The 18314-nt window shown below is 41.6% G+C and overlaps 1 protein-coding gene across 1 annotated transcript in view; it reads right to left on the bottom strand.

The window, feature by feature from the left end:
* Positions 1–18314, bottom strand: part of LOC118400075 (forkhead box protein P1-B-like) — a 213566-nt gene that overhangs the window by 105030 nt on the left and 90222 nt on the right. Inside the window, 1 exon segment of the mRNA XM_035796499.2 lies at positions 17810–17876. The gene's annotated coding sequence lies outside the window, so the exon portion shown is untranslated.

The following is an 18314-nucleotide window of genomic DNA, read 5'->3' as shown; positions in this document are numbered from 1 at the left end:
AAACATTTGACTGTAGAATTTATTAGGTGGTATTGGTGCACAGCCTGGTCTCAGACTAGATGTAACATAGTAAACTTAAATCTGGGATATTCAAATTAGTATGATATGTTATTTTTGTTGAGTAACATATAACAAAATGAAAGTAGGGTATAACGCAATTGTCTAGTAACCTAAATATTGCAAGTTCGAATCTCATCACACACAAATTTAGCATTATAGCTAACTAACAACTTTTCAGCTACTTTCAACCTACTTAGCATGTTAGCTCACCCTTCCCCTACCCGTTAACCTAACTCCTAAACCTAACCTAACCTTAACCCAAACCTCTAACCCCTAGCCTAACTAACGTTAGCCAGCTAGCTAACATTGGCACCTAGCTAGAATTCGCAACATATCATAAACTTAGCAAATTCGTAACATATTCTATAAGTTTTTGCAAATTTGTAACACATAATACAAATTGTAATTCACTACATACAAAATGGGTGATGGACATCCGCAAACTAATACATACCATATGAAAGGTAACATATCATACTAAATGGAGTGTCAGATTTATTTAGAGAATAATACAAAATGCTCTGAGACGAAGCTGTCGGTCTGATCGAGGCATCAGGATTGAGGGAAAACACGGCAGTAGAGACACTTTTACTACAGACCCAACACAGAGTGTCTTCAACGACACCACAGCAAGAAACTTGTAAAACATGTTAAACATTTATCTGCTTTAATTATTCAGTAACTAGGGTTTGGAAACAACAAAGGATGTCTGAGGGCCCCAGAAGCTGTTCCTAATAACAACAGGACAAGTCGACGGAAAAACAAGCAATGTTGTTTTCATCCTACAAACAGAGAAATAATTAAACTGCAGGTGCCCCATAATTTACCCATATAATACTGGAATGAATACTGTGGTTATACAATGAATACTGAATCTATTTCATTCAAATAAAATAATATTGGTTTGACTTTGAGTCAAACACACAGTGTGAGATCTGTGTTACGCCATTCACGTTAGAGCAAATAATAAACTATTCAGAAACAGGTAACGATTACAACAAGCACACAAGAGAAATTGGTGCGGGCAATTTCAAGCTGCACGTCACCTTGTTCATGAATGTTTCATGCATACAAGTTGCCATCTGCTCATGTGAATCCAGTCAGTGAGGCCTAGCTACCCCTGAGTGTTTAGTTTCCTGTCTCATCTCACCTCCCAAACAACCTTCATTCTCATTTCAGTTATGCCCCAAACCCATTTACCCCCATATAGTGAGGGCAAAGGGAAGAGCCCAAACACATATTTATGACACATTGTGAAGAATATAATGGGATCCTCAAGCGTAAAATTCTGATTCAAATGTATTACTACACTTTATACAGAGAAATGGGCTTGACATCCACTGATACTGAGGATGATGATTCATATGAATATGAACCTATTACCACACTACAAGCTCAGATAAATGAACAACAAGGATGGGAGCAGAAGGCACACTCTCCAGTAGGGAGGCTAAGTAGATACATCATTTCAGAAAATACACCAAACAGTTTGTCTCCTTGGCATGAAGCCTTCCCATATACACCAAAACGTACAGGCCTGCTGAGCAGAGACAATGACGGAATGTGCAAAAGTAAGGCAGGGCACGGTATTTTTAGTACACAACGGCCAATTGAGATTAAGTAAACAGAAACGACTTTCAAAACGGTAGTACATGAATGGAAAAGTACTGGTGTGATGTGAACTGCTTTTAGGAGTGGTTTACCACACATTCCTCAACGACTCTCCTTCATTTGACTTTGATAATCTCACTCACACGAGGCTCACACCGATTAACACGGCAGCGAGAGGACAGACATCGAGAGACGTGGGCCTCTTTCCTGACCAGACCTAATGCGTGGGAAAAGCAGGCCTCGCTGCCCTCAAGCTCATCTTACCAATTAGAACTGTCAAACACACACGCCGAAAGAAAAACACAGACTTCAATCTCTCCGCATCCTATGGGACCTGTAAAAACGCTTATTGTTTTAACATTACTTAAAAAGTGTGTCATATATTTTTAATCATTTTTACTAGAATTCATGCAAGGCCCATTCCCAAGGGGGTGGAAATGTGGACTTGCAAGGAGGAAATGTGTCAGATGCATTTTCCTAGGGAAAGGAAGTTTAACCTATGAACTTATCTAATTAATGCTCTGTTCCTAAACCATACGAGGGACATATTATTAGAAACACTGTCTTGGGGGGAGGTAAACTTACCCACTTGCTGATGTGCATTGACAACTCTGAGTCTTTGCAACTTTCTACAGTTATAACATTGTTGGAAAAGGTTCCTGGCAGCGTTAGGTACATACACTGTCTATTACCCCACTATTCAATAGCATCGTTATCGTCAACAGCAGTAAATACAAGAGTTCTGTCTCCCCCCTGCTACATTAGTCTTACCACATACACTGAGCTGTGTTCAATACTCAAACGGTGTAAAATGTGTCACTGCTGAGTACAGTGCAGTACAGGTGCTTATCTCCCAGTTCCTTTGTTTGGAGTTAGTTACACAGAGATAAAGTTCAGCTTTTGATTGCCAGCCACAATCATTAACCTTTATACACAAATAATGGCAAGGAAATGCAATGGGCAAACTTAATATTTAACTATTGCCCAACGTGTGTGAGGTATTCTAATAAACACATACCAGAATCAATACAATTCCATTCTGAAAGTGCTTGAGTTGGAGGATTATACAGAAAGTAATGTGTGGGACCAGTTTAATTGCAGCCGAGCGATCATTTAGGCCCAGAGTGCTAACCACAAGTTTAGACATAAAGAGAACATATTACAAATAATGAATCTCAATGGCCTCCAATGAGCCAAGATGCTGCTACTAAATTCTATGAGATAAGGATGTCATTCTACTCAAGTTCAAATCAATGCAATTGTGTGGAAAACTGCAGAAAAAGCAGTGTTATCTTGACAGTAACTAAACAACATCCACCTCAAGCACATTCGTTAATGGCTTCTTTCAACTGATTGGATAAGTAATGGGTGGCCATTAACCAATCAGGACAAAGGACCAAATACATGTTGGCACCCTATTCATTGGCTCTGGCATGGGAGTGGTCAGACTCCTGACCCCTCCCACTGCATCCTCAGGTGCTGTGTCTCCTAGACTTTACCGTGCTGGGTTGTGTCATTATTTTATAAGCTCTAGCTTTCCAGAGAGAGGACACGGTGGGTTAAAAAGGAGGGGTACGTGCCTTCCGTTAAGCAGTTAAATTGAAGGTAAAGGGCACCGGGCTAAATACTGAAAGACCTTGTATGAATCTCAGCGCTTTAATGGAATCAGTTTTTAACAACTCTTTTTGGTTAAATACAGCCCGATGTCAGGAGGATGCGTCCCACTCATAAAGCAGCGCAATGACAATGTACAGTGGCACTAATACAAGGACATAGTTCATGATGACATTTTCTGCAATTCCCAACTGATTAGGGTCATTATGTTGGAGGTCTGATTTATGCTGTCATTTCCTCTCGCCGATCCTGCATCAATGAATCTTAATGAATTGGTAAATAAGGGTGAAGATTACACTCTGTGACACCGCAACATTCTTCACCCTCAACGCCAGAGATTTATGTAGCCAATTAGAGACTAACAGAGAAAATTGGCTGGCAGAAAAATAATATTCTTTATGGTACAAAACGGAAAAGCATTCTTGCTGAAGGGCAATTCTATTGTCAGTGTTAACTCCATAAAATGCGTTCCCCCCGCCTTCAAAATACAAAGGAGATGCCGTGTTGGAGCTGGACGTGATGCTTTCAGGGAAAGACAAAAGGGTACGTTTTCGAATCGTAACGGAGGTTTGTGCAGCACGGGCGTTCATCTCTGAAAGGAGCCAAAAGACCTTGGCATTGGCAATCCCCTGGCTGAACTGTTTGATCAGCATAAATACACCTCTGTGTGACAAACATGTTTACCCTCACAGAGCAAACAATACACAATGAGAGACCATGAGCTACTGCTTCTCTAATGAAGGTACCAAACCGCTTTCAACAATGACCTATGTTGTGATTCTGTGAACACTCTTTCCATTGATCTCTTTAAGAATAATACGGTCGTTTCAGGTTATTTCCCTTCAGAGAAAGAATTGTGTGCCACTTGTTTGTGGACATGAACAACATGTATGCACACACCTGTCACCATTTTCCATGAATCCATTTTATCATTATCTAATGATAAAGGGTCATTTGGAGAAAAAAAAAAAAAAAACATGGACATAAAAATCATCTTTTCATTCATCTTCTTTCAAAGGAAGAATATCAAGATACAATCAACCCTTTGAAGAGATCTACTGTATGATCAACATGTAACTGGAAAGCCAACCAATACGACTGTAGGCTCAGCTGATTCTCGGGACATCATTATAGCTTTACAGTTTGTAACGCTTGTAATGTTTTTCGGGTGGGGGATGAAACATGCCAAAAACATGAACATGGGGTACAAGGGGCACAGATATACACTGCTCAAAAAAATAAAGGGAACACTAAAATAACACATCCTATATCTGAATGAATGAAATATTCTTGTTAAATACTTTTTTCTTTACATAGTTGAATGTGCTGACAACAAAATTTCACAAAAATGATAAATGGAAATCAAATTTATCAACCCATGGAGGTCTGGATTTGGAGTCACACTCAAAATTAAAGTGGAAACCACACTACAGGCTGATCCAACTTTGATGTAATGTCCTTAAAACAAGTCAAAATGACCTCCATGACCTCCCTACAACGCCTGGGCATGCTCCTGATGAGGTGGCGGATGGTCTCCTGAGGGATCTCCTCCCAGACCTGGACTAAAGCATCCGCCAACTCCTGGACAGTCTGTGGTGCAACGTGGCGTTGGTGGATGGAGCGAGACATGATGTACCAGATGTGCTCAATTGGATTCAGGTCTGGGGAACGGGCGGGCCAGTCCATAGCACCAATGCCTTCCTCTTGCAGGAACTGCTGACACACTCCAGCCACATGAGGTCTTGCATTGTCTTGCATTAGGAGGAACCCAGGGCCAACCGCACCAGCATATGGTCTCACAAGGGGTCTGAGGATCTCATCTCGGTACCTAATGGCAGTCAGGCTACCTCTGGCGAGCACATGGAGGGCTGTGCGGCCCCCAAAAGAAATGCCACCCCACACCATGACTGACCCACCGCCAAACCGGTCATGCTGGAGGATGTTGCAGGCAGCAGAACATTCTCCACGGCGTCTCCAGACTCTGTCACGTCTGTCACATGTGCTCAGTGTGAACCTGCTTTCATCTGTGAAGAGCACAGGGCGCCAGTGGCAAATTTGCCAATCTTGGTGTTTTCTGGCAAATGCCAAACGTCCTGCATGGTGTTGGGCTGTAAGCACAACCCCCACCTGTGGACGTCGGGCCCTCATACCACCCTCATGGAGTCTGTTTCTGACCGTTTGAGCAGACACATGCACATTTGTGGCCTGCTGGAGGTCATTTTGCAGGGCTCTGGCAGTGCTCCTCCTGCTCCTCCTTTATACAAAGGTGGAGGTAGCGGTCCTGCTGCTGGGTTGTTGCCCTCCTACGGCCTCCTCCACGTCTCCTGATGTACTGGCCTTTCTCCTGGTAGCGCCTCCATACTCTGGACACTACGCTGACAGACATCTCCAAACCTTCTTGCCACAGCTCGCATTGATGTGCCATCCTGGATGAGCTGCACTACCTGAGCCACTTGTGTGGGTTGTAGACTCCGTCTCATGCTACCACTAGAATGAAAGCACCGCCAGCATTCAAAAGTGACCAAAACATCAGCCAGGAAGCATAGGAACTGAGAAGCGGTCTGTGGTTACCACCTGCAGAACCACGCTAATTGCCTATAATTTCCACCTGTTGTCTATTCCATTTGCACAACAGCATGTGAAATTTATTGTCAATCAGTGTTGCTTCCTAAGTGGACAGTTTGATTTCACAGAAGTGTGATTGACTTGGAGTTACATTGTGTTTTTTAAGTGTTCCCTTTACTTTTTTGAGCAGTGTATTTGTGTATGACTATAAAGAGTAAAAAGTACCTTGTCTTATTAATACCAACTTCTTAAAGACACACAGTAATGAGTTCTGTTATGTGTTACATATTGTGACTAGATTTAGTGTGAGGAAGCTTCTCTCTCTCCCTCCACATCAAAAAGGCTGGCCTGCATATTAGGCACGGGGCTGAGAGATACTGCTGCTGCTATGTGAAAAGGAGTGGAAAATTAAACCTGAAGCAGTGCAGGAAAGGGCTTAATTTACTGGCATGAACAGTATGCAAATGAGATTACTCTCAGCTTAACTGCATCATTTATGTCCTTAATAACAGCATCATCATTACGGAGCTCAAATGAAATTACACCGTAATTAGCATATCAAAGTGATTGGTTAAAGTTTAAAACAAATACCCAATTTTGTTAATGAACAGCTGTAATCACCGTGTAGACTCTCAATGAAAACATCCAAAACAAATATGTGTTTTGGAGAAGATGAGGAAGATCCTTCCCAGGCGACAGGTCTGTGTGTCGGGCAGGGAGTGCAGGGGAGGGTGGGAGTGATGTGGAGGGGTGGCACTGGGAGTTCTTACCTGGTTGGCTCCACACTCAGGTTACATTTCCCAAACCCTGTGTGATCAAAGATGCAATTTCCCACACTTGCCACTTCAGGAGCTCATTAGTATTTTATTGATCACTCCACAGCTGATTCAGAGAATGGTCTTCACTATCACTGTGTGTGTGTGTGTGTGTGTGTGTGTGTGTGTGTGTGTGTGTGTGTGTGTGTGTGTGTGTGTGTGTTACACGCACGCACACAAGTTTAACCATTGTCTCTCCTGCTTTCCCTCTGATAAACATGGTGATATTAACACCTCAATCTCCCGGCCCAGCCCCCACTGAGTGACGCCTTGCACTTCCTCTGACAAATCATGCACATCTTATTTATGTGCCCATGTCTGGAGGCAAAAGGCAGTCTGCATGTCATATTTCTCCTGTTTGATCCAAAGATTTTATACTTTCACGTCCCCACATTATTGATTTAATTCAGAATTTATGACACACTACACGACTCGCAAAGTGAATTCCGATGCCTTAAGTTTCAAACATAAGTCAATCTCAGCTCTCTTTGCCAGTATTTCTTCCCTCTTTTGTCCCCTTTTGCCTTACTCCATCCATCCATCCAACAAAAGAAGTAGCTGGCTGGTGATGTACACTATCAGAAACTGATTCTTGAACATTTTAAGAAGTGGCATTTTATTTTATTCATTGAGGAATCCATTAAAGGCCTTGTTCCTTGAACGTATGTAAATGATGTGCCTTTCAAGGTACAGCTAGGGCAAATCCACTCCATCAGCTAATGACGCCGCTCATCACATGCAGAGAGGCTGGCTAATGAAGGCTCGGCGGCCGGGCCGGCCATTCCCTCGCCCAGCGTAAAGCCCTATGAAATGCTAATATCTCACTTCTAATTAAAGGATACTAAGTCCAAATGCACCTTCACAGTGGGTAGCCGGCAACATACATTTTATTTTTCAACACTACACTACACCCAAAGATGTGCCTGAGCAACATTCCATTAATTCATATTTAATACCCCAACTATTCCTCAGCTCAGCTCTCGCTCTCTCAGCAGCTTCCTATTGAGAGCAGGCACATCATTACGCTTTGTGGTACATTTTTTTTGCTTGTGCACTCACTGTAACACAAATACAAGTTAACACACACACACACATGCTGCCTTTTAGCACACATCAGGAGGGGAAAGGTCATTACGAGAAAAAAAATCTACCAGTATTGCCTCTCCACCTGTATACAATGTTTACACATCTTTGGCTGTAAATATGTTTACAACAAAACGTGCAGCCATTCTCAGAAACTGACCTTGAAGTCAGCAAACAACCTCCTCACAAAGTTCATTAGCATCAGATAGGGCAGGCTTTATTTCCCCCCACCAAATGTTTTTAGAAAACTAGAAATACAAATGTTTTATAAACAAACATTTTGAAAAAATATTGTTACGCAGAATACTTCAAATACCAAACTTAAAAACCAAAATGACATCAACAACGAAGTACATTTTTAACTAGGATTGAAATAATTAATAATAAACTACAACCTGATGGGGATTTGCCTGCTGGGGGGCAAAGGAGGCACTGCTAAAACCATTGACAACCTTTTGCCGTTTTGAAGCAATTGCTAAATAAATGTTAAATATTTGGTTGTAATATCATCCCCTCTTGAAGAGCATGTCAGATTCAATGCAAAACAATTGCACACATGTATCTCTATCATCAGAGTTATACAGCAAGTAACTGGGCGCTTTTCATGATCAGAAAACATCAATTGATCACGTCATTTCAGATACGTAGGGTAGCCTCACAATATCTCTGAATAGTGGCTACTATTAATTGGATATCTGAGTGTTATAAAATAAAAGTGAACGATACCAGACAAGTATGAGTGGTTTAGGTTCATTTCCCATCCTTTGTGGAATCTGCCATTCAAGCAGCAGAAGGACACATTTGTCGATGTAGCCTACGGTTAGCTGATCATGTATACGTTGCAAGCTACCGGGAGAGACTTTATATACAGTTGGCTAAACAGTGGTAAGTAGACCTAATGTACTTTTTTCTCTCCAACCAATGTCAGCTTACCTAGCGAAGTTAGCCAACGTTATCCCATTTTCAACGTTATCCCCTTTTCAACGTTATCCCCTTTTCAACGTTATCCCCTTTTCAACGTTATCCCCTTTTCAGCGTTATCCCCTTTTCAACGTTATCCCCTTTTCAACGTTATCCCCTTTTCAACGTTATCCCCTTTTCAACGTTATCCCTTTTCAACACTGTTTTTAAGAGTGTTTATCACGATCGCTGCTGACAGACATAATGGCTACATTGATTAATGGACCACATCAAATTGGCTAGCTACAGTAGCTAACAATCATGTCAATATAGCTAGATACAAACTTTCAGGGAGTTCACTTGGGTGGCTATATTTGCTTGCCATCTATAGCGGTGATGACAGTTGTCACACTGACTACTTCACCAGGACCGAGGCCTTGCCGATGTCAAGCTCTTTCCAAAAGCCTAATCTCTGATGAAGCAAGCCAAATGACACATTTTGTTTGCTTAGCAAGCAAGCTAGCTACATGCCAAATGGATAGGCCACCTGTCCTCACATATCTGAAAATACATGATCAATTGATGTTTACTGATCATGAAAAGCAAGCAGTTACATGCTGTATAACTGATGATAGAGCTAAATGTGGAATAATCTGAACCGTGTAGTTCAAGAGGTAAGATAATATTGAAACCAAATAGTCGTACATTTATTTAACAATCCCTTGAAAACGGCCAATGGTTTTAGCGGAGCTGGGGGTCTCCTTGGCCCCAGCAGTCAAATTAAAGGCTCTGCAACGTATTGTGACGTTTTATTGATAACAGCCTATTCACTGGGTATTACACATTCTATACCAAGCCTCTCCATACGGCTCTGATCTCCCACTGACCACAATACTGGACCAATCACTCACTAATTATTATTAACACTGAACTATCAAACATATTCACATGTAACCTTTATTTAACTAGGCAAGTCAGTTAAGAACAACTTCTTATTTACTAACTCTGCCTTGTTCAGGGGCAGAACAACAGATTTTTCCCTCGTCAGCCCAGGGATTCGATCCAGCAACCTTTTGGTTACTGGCCCAATGCTCTAACCACTAGGCTACCTGCCGCCTCGCTCACATGCTGTGAGGTAGAAACACAGCTACTTACCAGGACATTGATGGTACAACCCACTACCTTAATAATTGAGACCAGGTGGTTATGGTTTACATCTTGAAATAACATTGTTTCATTTCATTTAGAAAACTGTGTTTAAACACATGTGCAGACATAGCAACTTTCAAACAAGTTATGTAATGATTCTGAAATCTATTACTTTGCCTCTTACAAACGCCCCAAATTTAAAGACACATAAAAAATAAAAAAATGTTTAAATGACTTGCCATTTGAATTAAATGTATTTTAAAGGCTCACTCCACTTTGGTCGTCCTAAACATATGGAAGAAGCTACTAAAAAGAGAGAAATGCATTTAAAGGTCAATGTTAAGAATATATCACATAACATCTGTTTGATCCCGGCCCAAGTATTTTCACAAGGATTCTTACGCTCGATCCCTGTGTGAATCATGGACACTGACCTTCAACATTCCACATGTCCCATCTTCCCATTCATCCATGGGCACAGATCATGCTGGGCAAATATCATAAACGTGAGGATTTTAGGATTGAGGTGAGGCTGCCAACATCTTTAACCAACCAGGGAAAAGAAAGAAATGCTGAAATCATAGGCTAGTTTAACCTACCACCTAATCCACCAATGGAATATGGTGGAATATGGTAATACTACCTACAGGGTACAGGTCTGGGAAGACTGAGTAGAGCGATGTTACATATAAAATGAATGAAAGGATTCTCAATGTCCTCTCGGGGAGCTGAGCGACAGGTATCAGTCAAAGCCTATTGTGACAGAACCATTGACAGTTCGATACATTCAACACAGCTCACAGCCAAGACTATATATCTTCAGTCTATAGACGAGAAAAACACTATAAACAAGACTAAAGATTTGTTGTTGTACCTCAGGACTCAAACCATATGTGGACTGAGGGGGATCTCATCAGAGTAGAGAATAAGAAGGCCTCTGGTGTCAGTAAGATGCTGCCTCCAGCTCAAACACCTGGGCTGAGGGAGCAGATCAGATAGGGGCCGGGGGCCTGGGCAGGGCATGACCTGCAGCTGAACTGGCCTCTGCTCTGCGGCAGAGACAACAGCCACTCTAAACACATCAATCTTATTCCCCCTGATAAATAACTAAACAAGGCAAACAGAGATAGATCAGTCAACAGCTAACACAGAGACAGTGACAGAGATGGATAGAAAGATAGAGAGAGACAGAGAGAGAGACAGAGAGAGAGACACAGAGAGAGAGAGACACAGAGAGAGAGAGAGACACAGAGAGAGAGAGAGACAGAGAGAGAGAGAGAGAGACACAGAGAGAGAGACAGAGACACAGAGAGAGAGAGACAGAGAGAGAGAGAGAGAGAGAGAGAGAGAGAGAGAGAGAGAGAGAGAGAGACAGAGACACAGAGACACAGAGAGACAGAGAGAGAGAGACACAGAGAGAGAGAGAGAGACACAGAGAGAGAGAGACACAGAGAGAGAGAGACACAGAGAGAGAGAGACACAGAGAGAGAGAGACAGAGAGAGAGAGAGACAGAGAGAGAGAGAGACAGAGAGAGAGAGAGACAGAGAGAGAGAGAGACACAGAGAGACAGAGAGACACAGAGAGAGAGAGAGACACAGAGAGACAGAGAGACAGAGAGAGAGAGAGACACAGAGAGAGAGAGAGACACAGAGAGAGAGAGAGACACAGAGAGAGAGAGACACAGAGAGAGAGAGAGACACAGAGAGAGAGAGAGACACAGAGAGAGAGAGACACAGAGAGAGAGAGAGAGAGAGAGAGAGAGACACAGAGAGAGAGAGAGACACAGAGAGAGAGAGAGACACAGAGAGAGAGAGAGACACAGAGAGAGAGAGAGACACAGAGAGAGAGAGAGACACAGAGAGAGAGAGAGACACAGAGAGAGAGAGAGACACAGAGAGAGAGAGAGACACAGAGAGAGAGAGAGACACAGAGAGAGAGAGAGACACAGAGAGAGAGAGAGACACAGAGAGAGAGAGAGACACAGAGAGAGAGAGACAGAGAGACAGAGACAGAGAGACAGCAAGCACAAGAGAGAGTAGGGGAGGCAGGCTGGCGGGGATATAGTGAGAGGGCACAGCAACAGGTAACATGGGAGAGTGGATAAATATCACACAGCAGCCTGAGCCAAGCACCATGGAAGGTTGAGTATTGTAAGGCTGTGAAAGCTGGGCCTTTTTGCCGAGCTGTGACATTTGTTTCTTATTGTCTAAGTGGCAGTTAAAAGCGTCTCCCTGCGAGGGCCCCTCGGCTCTGTGCTGGGCTGCTTTAACAGGGAGGTAACCATATTAGGACGTGTACGGTAAAGTCAACAAAAACATAGTTGCAATGAGATGGAAATTTTTCAGCTAATGGTGTTTGTCAGTCCTGTTTTCAGGGCTCTGTACAGCCCTGTACTTTTTTCTCCGAGGCCAGGGAGACTTTGTCTATGAAAACAATGTAAGAGCCAAGACTGAAACCGGTGCAAAAGCCCAGTAAATAAATATTTGTTTAAAAATGCCTCTGACTTTCTTGTTGGATTGCATTAAATAAACTCCAATTTTGAATGAAAAAGCTTTCCACTCCCTCTCAAAAAAGTGTTCCGCTTCGATTGCGTCGTTTAACTGTCTAATTTTAATTCAACATTTTAAATATTTTAACATTCTAATTTATTTGCCAATCCAACAAGGGGAACAAGAGGAGAACTTAATTGGCAACGATGTATGACGTGAATTAGAGCAGTTTGGCAAACTTGCAGCTGAATAAACTAAAAAGGATATTATTTGATATGTTTGGGTCAGAGGGTTCCATTTCTCACTAATCTAAACAGCATGAGGAGCTATTTGAATGTAATATAACACTCATACTACTTTGTTTCAGTGGTCACTTGTTCTCCTCTCCTTTCACTCCCTGTCATGGTTCGGGTTATCTTCTCAAGGTTAAACAGAAGACATGGCTACATCCTCAATCCATTAATGGTTACCCACTGCTACCTCAACAGGGGCCAAGTTACTCTAGTGTTAAACTGTATAAATCTAACTCCCCTTAATACAACTCATTGGTTGTAACCAATACCCAAACCCAGCCAACCCAAGTCTTGCGTCTCAGACTCATGGGCCTTTCTAAGACATTGCGGCTGTTGAAAGAGTCTAGACAACCTAACAGTTCACAAAGCCCTAGCAACCAAAAGGTAACATCAAACTAGAACGCCATACATTGAGTGCCCGCCCCCCCCCCCCAAAAAAACGTATTCCATGTGTCAACTTTATTTGTTTAGTTATCTCTCCCTCCATACTCACGCTCTCTAGCAGCCTTCCCAGTCCTCTTAATCTCACACCGAAAATGCAAGCTGTTTATTTACATAACTCTAAAGCCATTCCATTAAGTAGCCACACCAGGTGCTTTATCCGTAAAAGGGATTTGTTTTCTCAAATAAATGGAGAGCCCGAAGGACTGCCAAAGTGATATTGACCATGAAGTGAATTCAGCAATGTCAAAAATGTCCAAATAAGAACCAAGATTATCAACTCAACATAGGCACTTTTTTGAAATTTTCTTCGCTACAAAGTTATTATTTTCTCTGCACTCCGTTCCCATAAAACTAAGCCTAATTGCAAAGCCCAGAAATAGCTCCCAAATAGCTCCCAAAATTCTCCATAGTATGCGTAGAACAAGTCAGAAAATATGAATTTTATATAACTGGGAAAAAGTAGCTGCTTTCAATCAGCCCTCTCAACGGCTGTATCTATATCAGAGGATACACCATTTCTTTAATATGGTAAAATCAATATGGGTGTTGCTGGCCTGGACCCTCTCAAAAAGTTAGAGGTAATAATTTGTCTGAACATTTAAGACTTAAAATCGATCAAACTGATTCATTCAATTTCACATTTTGAGGTGGAAGGAGCAAGTCTTTTGGAGATTTTACACTCACTTTTGTGATTTTCTTTTCGTTTCCCTGTAAAACTACTCATCTGCGGGTGGAATTTGCTTACTACTGTCGCCGCAGTCGATCTCACATGGAGACTCTGTCACGTTACACATCTGCACCTGATAGCAGCCTGACATCATAAAAGGTCTTCAATCTCCCAGAAAGAGACAATTTTATACATCAATATGTCCCAAACCACAAAAAGAAACAAGTATGTCTCTGTGCTGCTGATAGCAAAGTAGATTGAAACTAGCCAAACATTTCCCCCTAAAAAGGTATTTATTTTAAGTAGCTTCAAGATAACACATCTAAGATAACACGATCAGTACAATTCTTTCTACTTTACAAGAAGTACAAGTGCAGGAGACGCAAGAGAAAATAATATGGCTCTATTCACTATGACATGCTGTATTCTGAATACAGCATACATTTACCAGTGCAACCCGTTTAGCCGGACAAAAATGAGCTGGGATATCTCCCAGAGTCCATTCTGATAAGAGCTGCTGTGCTGTGACTGGGGATAGAGAGAAGACAGAGGGCAGGTGGGTGTTTAGTAGGCTCTGGGATATCCTGTCATCTAGATACACAGGTCAAAATAAAACCCAGTGTTGCTTTTTTATGTTGGTCTCCATTGTAATGTTTTTTCGACCCATCAATGACAACAATTCACTTTCATACAGCTAGACAGTCGACTAGAGAAGCCTCGCAGCTATTTTGCCTGTCGCCGTTTTTAACCACTGTACTGCAGCCACGCACTGAGAGAGTAGATTACAGTAGTTAGAGAGCATGAAAAACACAGTGACAAAACTGCTTGTGGCAGAAACGTTTAACTTTCTTGTTAGCAATCTCCCCCATGTGGCACTTTAGCAACAGCAAGTTGTTTATTATGTTCGGAGCAGGGCAAAAGCGATTAAAGGAACTCTTAAGAATCAAAGTGTTATAAATGCATGGAAACACAGCCAGCTGTAAATGCCACAGAATTAGAAGCTTGCCAACCCTATAATACATGGCAATTCTTTCAGCTTGATGCTGATATAAAGAAATTAAATGACTTTTTATACATACAGTGAAGAGAACTCCTACGTGAGCTGTCTTCTTCCCAACATGCAACATTCCACATGCAACCTTTCTTTGGTAGGACTCATGAATTGTCTTATTTTTGCCTTATAATGCTCCTATAAAAAGCAGCAGATTAGAAAAGTAACTTGATCTTCAGAAGCGTTCAAAACCACAGCAGCGTGGCGGGTAATGTAAGCAGCCAACTGTTTGTAATGACATGTTCTTCAAATGAGGCTCAAACAGAAACAAGAACATTTCAAAAAGGCATCGAAACAAAAACATACACAGATCTGAGGGAGAACTTCTACTTGTAATAGAGCATCGTCGTCTGTTGACTTCAGCACCACCAACACGTGGAAATAGGCAGAGAAACTAAGCCCCGCATGCTCTGAACCTGAACACCATTCAGCATAGTGATAACCGAACTATCTGGTCAAGAGTCATCATTACTGTTATCAACTCCTTTGTCAGACTGCTTTTGATTCCTAATCCTTAAACGAATAAAGAAATGACAAGCATGTGCAGACCTACATACATGAGCACTGACAAACACACACACACACACCGTTTCTCAATCCCAAAATAATAAGAGTATCTTTTCCGTTTTCAACTACATTGCACTTCAAAACGGCTTTAAAGACTGAAGCATGTTAATCCTATAAACTGCCACAAAGTCGCATTGGAAAGTTGTGTCAATAATTAGGCTGGTTTTGGCACATTAACATGAATTACTAAATAATTTGAAAGATTTCAGTCCTGATCTTACATCTGGAGAAAGCAGTTGTGCTGTGGGCCTGGAAAGGACCGGCTTCAGAACACTGAGCAGAGAATGCAGTCAAGATAAATACCCCCTTTGGTCCGAGGATCTCTTTCCAAATGGAGAAGTGATTGGCTGAACTCGATCAAATAGGGGTATATGGCTGTTTAGCACTCTGGGGTGATCGCAGAGGAGGCTGGTGGGAGGATATATAGGAGGACGGGCTCATTGCAATGGCTGGAGTGGAATCAATGGAGTCAAACATGTGGTTTCCAAATGTTTGATGTGTTTGATACTGTTGCATTAATTCAATCCCAGTCTTTCAGTGAGCCTGTCTTCCTATAGCTCCTCCCACCAGTCTCCTCTGGGAGGAGGCATGGCAAACACAACACTCACTTCCTCCTCTGATCGTGAGAAACGCACAACCTTATTTAAATACTAAAATTAAAGAGTTATGCCATGTGTATGGGGTCAATTTCATGCCTTTAGAATTGAATTCAAAGTCAAATAAATCGTAAATATGAAAAAGAAAGTTTCAAATGTAAAAATGATATTTTCGTGGAAACGTGAAATAATGGATGTTGAGATCAAACAAAATAATTGAAAGCATACATTTTTGAATTGTAAATATAAAGAATGATATCAAAAGCAAAAAAAAATTAAGTGTGAGCAAAACTTTTCCAAAAACCAACCCTATCGAATCCATTTAGCCTACGCTCTTGCCTGCAGTTAGTACATTTGGTTAGGTTACTCTGATCTTTGCTTTCGTCTTCTGTTTCTTTGCTTACGCTTTTGGCACCCAAAAAAATGTGAAGGTGGGGTTTAGAGGGAGGTGTAGATAATGCATCTCCATTGGTCCACCAGTTTTGGAGTGACGGTTCATCCTAACCCAATCACTGAGCAGGATAGACAGGGGAGGGTAGCTTTTTTTCTATTCCATTTCTACCCATTTAACTAATATGTTTACCTATCTAGTTGCATGGTTTGTCATGAAATGTATTAGATAGAGACGCTTCCAATATCTGTTCATTATTGACCCGTGACAATTCTGAGGTACGTTAGCTTAGTTGGCTGGCTGAATAGCCAAAAATAATGGAATGCAAGACTGCATGCCTGTAGCTAGTCGCTGCCAGCCGTAGTGAAAGGTTTTATCATATGTTTTATTATTAATTCAATGCTTAAGGCGTGAAATTGACTCTATACATGTGGAGTCCATCTGAACTTACCACAGGAACATATTCGATTGTTGGTGAACCTATTTCCCTTCCAAATAATTGTGTTGTCTCTCAATTTCCACAAATACAATAAGACTTCAAGCTGATTGTCACAACTTTACACACTGTGGGACTTACAGTTAAGACCACTGAATTCTATGTAGTGTTGGCCTATGGCGGTTAGCCACAACATAATATTATGGAAGTAGGCTGGCATCTCCCTGTTAACAGTCTATAGGACTAAACCTGGGTTTGTGCCCCTCCCTTCTAGCTGTGAGCTGAAGGGCTGGGATGGTAAAACCCATCGCTGTCTGTTGGGCGGTGAGAGACAGAACACAGACACGCTGCTCCTCTGAAGCCCAGAGCTCCTGATGTGTTAACATCCCCATCCTCGCCCCACTGGATCACTCCAGCCTCCCTGCTCACATCCTGGGGCCACAACACGTTGAGATATGGACAGGGTTGTGAGGAGCACACACATCACACTGATCCACCAAGAGATCCATGAAAGGGAAGCTTTCAAAAGGTACACAAGGTCACCTGGCTAAATAATCAGTAGATATGTAACCATGTATTAATCTACTCTTTCTCACAAGGAACTGTGATATACTATATCATGACTGAGAGACAGTACTGAGGGGAAACATAGAAATTCCATGCCAATAACTGCTTTTCAGTCAAATGCCCTTTGGTGAGTCCATAAACATGAACGACTCAGATATTTACCTACCTGTATTTGCACTCTAAGATATACCGTATATCTGATCTCTCTTACAAGTCTACTACACACTACAGACCTCATCTTCTGCTTACATAACAAACTGTACTGTATAACATCAACTAAAATAAGTCATGCATAGATACATCGTAGCATGATCGTGATGAGAGATGTCAACACTTAGTCACCATGTAGATTTTCAAATGTTTGACAGTGAACCTTCAGAGCAAGGTTTTTGTTTCACCAAATGTACAAACAAGGCAACCAGACTGCAGCAGGTTATTCATTAAGCCAATCTGATACAACATTCACCCTGAACATTGAGTTTGGAATCTAATGAATAATTGTGTGTTTACCTTCTAGAAGGAATTGCTTGTTTAAAGCAATCTTCAGTTCCAGCGTAGTGACTTCAGCCTCCTTGCCCTGAAGAAAGAGGACATGGGGATTAGAGGTTGTTATTGAATAATCACTGCCACTAACTACTGCATTTGTCATCAGCAATCCCCACAAATAAAATGGCTGAAAAATAAACAAAATCAATGTTTATTAGTACAGTTTGCTGTATGAGGCCACTCAACTGTTTCTATTGCTAATGATCAGGATTGATCACAATTACACAAATAACAGGTATAACACTTTTCCTGGGTAATTATCGAATGTTTTGTCTTTCCATCCAGCTGTTTTTGTTTGTCTTTCCATTTAATGGTGTCACAAATCTTCAGACTCTTCTCAGAGTGGTTGTAAAATGTATAGAGTCTACCTTCTGTGTAACCATCAGCATCAAACTACAAGTCACACGTAGCCATCCTAGACTCATTGTCTACCGTATCTGTACATTTCCATCTGGTGGATACCGTAAGT

Source organism: Oncorhynchus keta, chromosome 21, assembly GCF_023373465.1.
Source record: "Oncorhynchus keta strain PuntledgeMale-10-30-2019 chromosome 21, Oket_V2, whole genome shotgun sequence".
In the NCBI taxonomy this organism is placed as follows: Eukaryota; Metazoa; Chordata; class Actinopteri; order Salmoniformes; family Salmonidae; genus Oncorhynchus; species Oncorhynchus keta.
This window is presented reverse-complemented; position numbering and strand designations above follow the sequence as displayed.